This window comes from Lemur catta, chromosome 3 (assembly GCF_020740605.2).
Source record: "Lemur catta isolate mLemCat1 chromosome 3, mLemCat1.pri, whole genome shotgun sequence".
Classification (NCBI taxonomy): domain Eukaryota; kingdom Metazoa; phylum Chordata; class Mammalia; order Primates; family Lemuridae; genus Lemur; species Lemur catta.
Window position 1 is genome coordinate 19,486,119 of NC_059130.1, and position 6,176 is coordinate 19,492,294.

Genomic DNA, 6,176 nt, shown 5'->3' on the forward strand with positions numbered 1-6,176 from the left:
TTAGTAAAAGAAATAGACTAAAGCAAGTAAATAAATGCATGAAATTACCAAGTGTGGTTAATGCTGTGATGGAGACAAAGACAGTGCAACGACAGGGAGTAACAGCTGGCCGCTCTTAGGAAGTGGCATTTGTGCTGTAAAGGCACTCACCTTGTAAAGGGCAAGGTGGGGGTGAAGGGACCATCCCACATAGAGGGACAGATGGGGAATGAGTTTAGTGTGTTCAAGGAACTGAAGCAAACCTTGTCTGGGTGGAGCACAGTGACAAGGGAGGGGCAGAGGCACAAGATGAAGTGAGAGGCGGGCAGGGGACAGAAGACCTGGGGCTTCAAGGAACATCTCTGTTCCCTTTTCTCCTAGTGAACAGCCTGAAATGTCAGGAGCTAGAAAACCTCTATCTAAGAAATATGGCCATAATTGAAGTTTTACCAGTAGAGATGTACTCTAAGTTTGAAAAGTCTTCATCAATGGCATTGTTCATATATTGGGTATGATTTTTATTCCTTTTCAAGAAGTGGAATATTATCTTTACATAAATAAAGTCAATTTCAGTTTCAAGCCCCATTCTTCTGGAAGCTGAAAATTTGATGTCAGTCAATTTCAAGTCTCTCCATTCCTTTCTTGGTATTGCATCCAAATTTGAGGAAGGAAATCTGCTGAGATCTTGTACAAGGTGTGGGTGGATAATATGATCTGCTCAATCTTGTGTCTACTCTGGAATCCACTGACATATCTTTGGTTGCATCAAACCTATGGTCAGAGGTTCATCCAGGCTTCTGCTGCACACTTTTTGTTCCATCTTGATATCTCCACAGGCCCACTGGTCCCTACACTTCATCTAAACTACTCCCTCAGTGCATAGAAAATGTCCTGCTTCTTCCAAAACAATCTGGCTGTGGACAAAATCTGAGGCTGACAACATCAGCATGCCAAGTATGTTTCTTCTGCCCTAGAACCATGCAGAACCATGGTATGCAGGACCAGTTTTTTGTTGGATCTTGAAAATAGATTCAGGAGATTTTTTTAGGAGAAAAAGATAATTATATTTGACAATTCATATATGTCAGAAGTGAGGCTTCAGGAATGATTCCCAGGCTTTTTTTGCATGAAGAACAGGATGATGCCTTTTAATGAGACAGGAACGTTGGAAAAGGAGGAGATACAGGGCAGTGGGCTGGCTGGAATCATGAGGCCACTTTTGAACATGTGTTTGAAATATCCAAAAAGAGATGTTGAGGAAGTAGCTGGTATAGGGGGCAGCTGAAGCTTAGAAGAGAGGTCTGGGATTGGGCACACACACACACACACACACACACACACACACATACACACACACACACACACACACACACAGGGTTTTTTTCAGTGCAAAATAGGTGGTAATGGAAGCCATGGGACATCGTGAGATTCCCCCAGAGAAAGAGAGAGTGTAGAGCAAAATGAGACAAGAGCTTGAGACAAAACTCTGAGTAATATTTAAAGACTGGATAGAAGGAAGAGAACCTTCAAAATAGTGATGAAGTTAAGAGGAAAACAAGAAGAATGTCATGAACCAGAAGTCATAAGGACAGGGTGTTTCATGAGGGTGGGAGTAGTTAACAATGTTAAATGTCATCACCAAGAGGTCAAGTAAGATGAAAATCAGAAAGTATTCTTTGGGTTTATAAGTCTCTGGTGATCTTAGGAAAAGCAGTTCCATGGCATGAAAGAGGTAAAAGCCAAATTGGTATGAAAAGTCTACAGTGAACACCTGAGCCATCCATAGAGTCTTTGGAAGAGTTACACCTTTGTTGGAGGACTGAATTAGCCCTATAGTAAAGGTTACTCTAAATTCACTCCAGCAACGCATATGAACAAGGTTCAACTCAAACTAATGTGTGAGTAAATTACTTGCTAGAACAGAGTCTACCACTCTTTTATCTAAGACAACAAAATCCAATGCTCACTAAAAAATTTACAATTTCTAGTATTCAATAAAAAAATTACTATATATAAAAAGCAGCAGAAAATTGGAACCAATAATCAGGAAAAAAAATAGTCAATAAAAACAAACCCAGAAACGAAGAGATGATAGAATTGGTAGATTAGTGGACAAGGACTTCAAATCAGTTATAAATATATCCATGTACTTAAAAGAAAATGAATAAAATGACAAGTGAAAGATATAAAAAAAAAGTACTGTAAGCAATCATATCAAAGTTCTTTTTCAGTAACCTCCATCCCTACCTGCCCATGCTATAATTAGCCCTACAGCCTCTTTTTTATAAAGTTTTTTGGTTCATGTAACTTTGTACTTTTGGTTCTCTGTATGGGCATATTTTAAAATTGTCTTGAGAACATATCATGTATAATCCTAAAGAAAGTTTGGTCTCTTCCGGTCCCAGGCTCTTAAGCAGCTGCGGGTTACGGTGTAGACATGGCCAAGTCCAAGAACCACACCACACACAACCAGTCCTGAAAGTGGCACAGAAATGGCATCAAGAAACCCTGAACACAAAGATATGACTCTTTTAAGGGGGTGGATCCCAAGTTCCTGAGGAACATGCGCTTTGCCAAGAAGCACAACAAGAAGGGCCCGAAGAAGATGCAGGCCAACAACGCCAAGGCCATGAGTGTACGTGCTGAAGCTATCAAGGCCCTCGTAAAAGCCCAAGGAGGTTAAGGCTAAGATCCCAAAGGGCATGAGCCACAAGCTCAGTCGACTTGCCTACACTGCCCACCCTAAGCTTGGGAAGTGTGCTCGTGCACGCATTGCCAAGGATCTCAGGCTCTGCTGGCCAAAGGCCAAGGATCAAACCAAGGCCCAGTCTAAGGCCCAGTCCAAGGTCCAATCTGTGGCTTCAGCTGCACCACCAGCTTCAGTTCCAGCTCCAGCTCAGGCTCCCAAAGGTGCCCAGGCCCCCGCAAAGGCTCCAGAGTAGAGGCCTCTGTCTGCCAACATGAGGACAGAAGGACTGGTGTGACCCCTGGGCTGCTGTCTGCATGGGGCTGGGGTCCTCCTGTACTATTTGTATGAATAAACCTGAGGCAGGAAAAAAAAAAAAAAAAGAAAGTTTGAAGTGACCTTGACAGGTGCCAGGGAAGTAGGGAGGTAGGTATGATTGTGATAGAACTCCAGATGCACTTCTGCCCTGAACTGACACTGTTTGTAGCAAGTATAAGACTTCCTGGTCTTTGAGCACAGGGAAGCTGGCTGGGGTTCAAGGAATGCACCAGGATATGTGTTCTCTAGAATACCTTGGTCTACCTGCCTGAGTAGCCCACCTGACCCTGAGGTCCAATAGTCCTCAGCCTCACTGGGACAGGTTCTCATAACTGCTGGCCATATTATCTTGTATTTTCCTCTTTTTAACCATTCCTTGGGAGCTTTAAGGGCACTTTTTAAGGTACCCTTCAAATTAAAAGAGAAATATTAATTAAAAGGAAAGTATTAGGCCGGGCGCGGTGGCTCATGTCTATAATCCTAGCACTCTGGGAGGCCGAGGCAGGAGGATCGCTCGAGGTCAGGAGTTCGAGACCAGCCTGAGCAAGAGCAAGACCCCATCTCTACTAAAAACAGAAAGAAATTATCTGGCCAACTAAAAATATATATAGAAAAAATTAGCCAGGCATGGTGGTGCATGCCTATAATCCCAGCTACTCGGGAGGCTGAGGCAGGAGGATTGCTTGAGCCCAGGAATTTGAGGTTGCTATGAGCTAGGCTGATGCCACGGCACTCACTCTAGCCCGGGCAACAGAGCAAGACTCTGTCTCAAAAAAAAAAAAAAGGAAAGTATTAAAGTTCAAGAGCGCACTTGAAATATTTGTGAGAGTCTTTATCACAGCTAAGTTGGGTTTAGGTCAAATCAAGCAATTTAGGGTTAAAGGAGAAGGGCTGAATCTTCTCTCCTAGCTGTGTATTCTCATCAAAGAGGTACAGATTTTCCCTAAAGATGTTCATCCCATTAACGTTGATCTCAAAGCTGAATTTTAAAATTTGAAATCTCCCCTATTATCAGCTTTTCTAAGTGTGTGCATATGGTGGAGAACTCATGGGGCCCACATTACTTTAGTCCATAGGTCACTTTAGTTGCTAAAACATTACTACTGAGCTTAAAATTTAAAATTTTAAAGTATTGGACATTTTTATTTAGAATCATTAACTGTAAACTCATTTATTTCTGCACTGCCCCATGCCAGTAAGGGAATTAGAGATCATGTTTGTAGCTACTCCCTGGATGAAAGAAAATAGAAACGTGGGTCTCAGTTGAGTGCACCAAGCTGTCATGCTCATATCTGGTGCCAGCTGGTCACCTGTTGACAGTGCCAGCAGAGAGCTTGGGGACTAAATCCATCCTGTCCCTCTACATCCAACGTCAATAGACCATCTCTATCAGAACACCTACTCCCTGTGCAAGCCACTTCATTAAATAGAAAACCTCTCTTCTTAAGTGATGTCTAGTTATCAGCTTTCATTTTAATACCCAACAAATTAAAAACTACATTAACTTTGAGGCAGTATCTTTCCATTCCATGTTGTTTTAAGAGACACTCATCTTCTTGCAATAGAGAACATTTTGCCTCACAAACGCACACAGTTGAAAGGACGATGATAAAAATAAAAACATAAAAACAAAAAGACTCACTTCAAATGTCTTTATTTTATTCTCAGTGGGCATGTCTCCACCATGAGAGGGATAGGGAGAGGAAAAAGAAAGCTGGTCACCAGGACACTGTAAACAGCAAATGACACATCATTAGGAACACAGTCATTTAACAGACCAGGCTGAGAATACATCATTAACAACCCAGACAGAAGATCATCATCTTCCATCATCATTTGAAATTAAAAAGTACCTCCAAAGGAATTGTTTACTGCTTTGCCCGCAAAAAGTGCTACAAACAGTAAACCAAAGAGACAAAGCAGCCTTTAGCGGATTGTTAGAGCACTTAAGGAGGTGTAAATTGTAATTAGCCATATGCTAGACTTTCACAGCCCAATAAGAAATATGCCTGATGGTGCAGCATCTCTGTGGCCCAGTTTTTCAGGTCAAAAGCAGGATGGCTGTTGAGTAAGGAATAACCCAAAGAGAAAAGCTACAAAACTATTCCATTCTCTGGTTTCAAACACAACAGATGAGACTCTTTCTGCACGTTTGTGACAGCAGTCATGTTTCTGAGTTACCATATATGCCTAACCGGAGTTGCTGCCTTCAGAGTTGGGAGGGAAGGCCCCATTCAGCTAAAGTCCCAACCCTAAAATCATTGCGGATCTGGGGACACATCTATTCTGTTTACAAAGGAATCAGAGTGCAAATGTGTTATGAAAATAATGTTGTTCTATACCGATATTTCCAGATAAGAAAAAGTGGTTCAGAGATGGGGACCTATATATCAGAGAGTGATCTCAGGTGATGGAAAAAAAAAAGCACAAACTTTTGAAAACGTGGTTCTATGTACTCTGCTGACTAAATGTGTGACTTTCAGTGTGTCCCTTTAGGATATTATTTAACCTCCCATAACCTTAATTTGTCATTTTTATACTATGGGGTTGGACTCAGTGATTTTTGGAAAATGGCACTTAAAATGTGTGTGTGTGTGTATGCATGTGTGTATGAATGCATCCTCTCCTGTACCCTCATTTTTCTGAGAAATCCTATAACTTTCATTAAATTTGCAAAAGGTTAAGGGACTAAAAAAGGTGAAGGAAGAATCTTGGCCATGGTGGATTAACGGTAGGAGTGGAAAATGAAACTGAGAATAGAATATTCAGTCTTGTGCTGGAACAGATAATTTACAGGATTTGATTTGCTCTGTTTGGCTGAGAATAAAACACTCTTCTTATGCAAATGAAGACTGATAAAGAAGATGAGTTTATATTGTTTAAAAATGCAATATGATCTTTTGGCTCAAATAGCTGTATGCCAGTAAATTAAGGATTAATTTGGTTCTGAAAATCATGCAAATTCTCTTTGTGAATTTGTACATTAATGTAACTTTCTACTAAGTGATTTTCACTATAGGGAGATAAGATTTGGCTACATTCTTAAGAAAGACAAACATAGGGACAAGAGCGATTAGAACAAAGAAGACTTGATGGATACCATCCTCCTTTATAATCTACTTGGTTCATATTGCTATGTTTTGATTTGGGATTGATTTCAGAACCAGATAATAGAGCAAATGTGGAATTTCCA

The 6,176-nt window shown here is 41.0% G+C and overlaps 1 pseudogene; it reads left to right on the forward strand.

Annotated features, from left to right (window-relative positions):
• Positions 1-2,404: 2,404 nt before the first annotated feature.
• Positions 2,405-2,996, forward strand: LOC123635092 (annotated as a pseudogene).
• Positions 2,997-6,176: the final 3,180 nt, after the last annotated feature.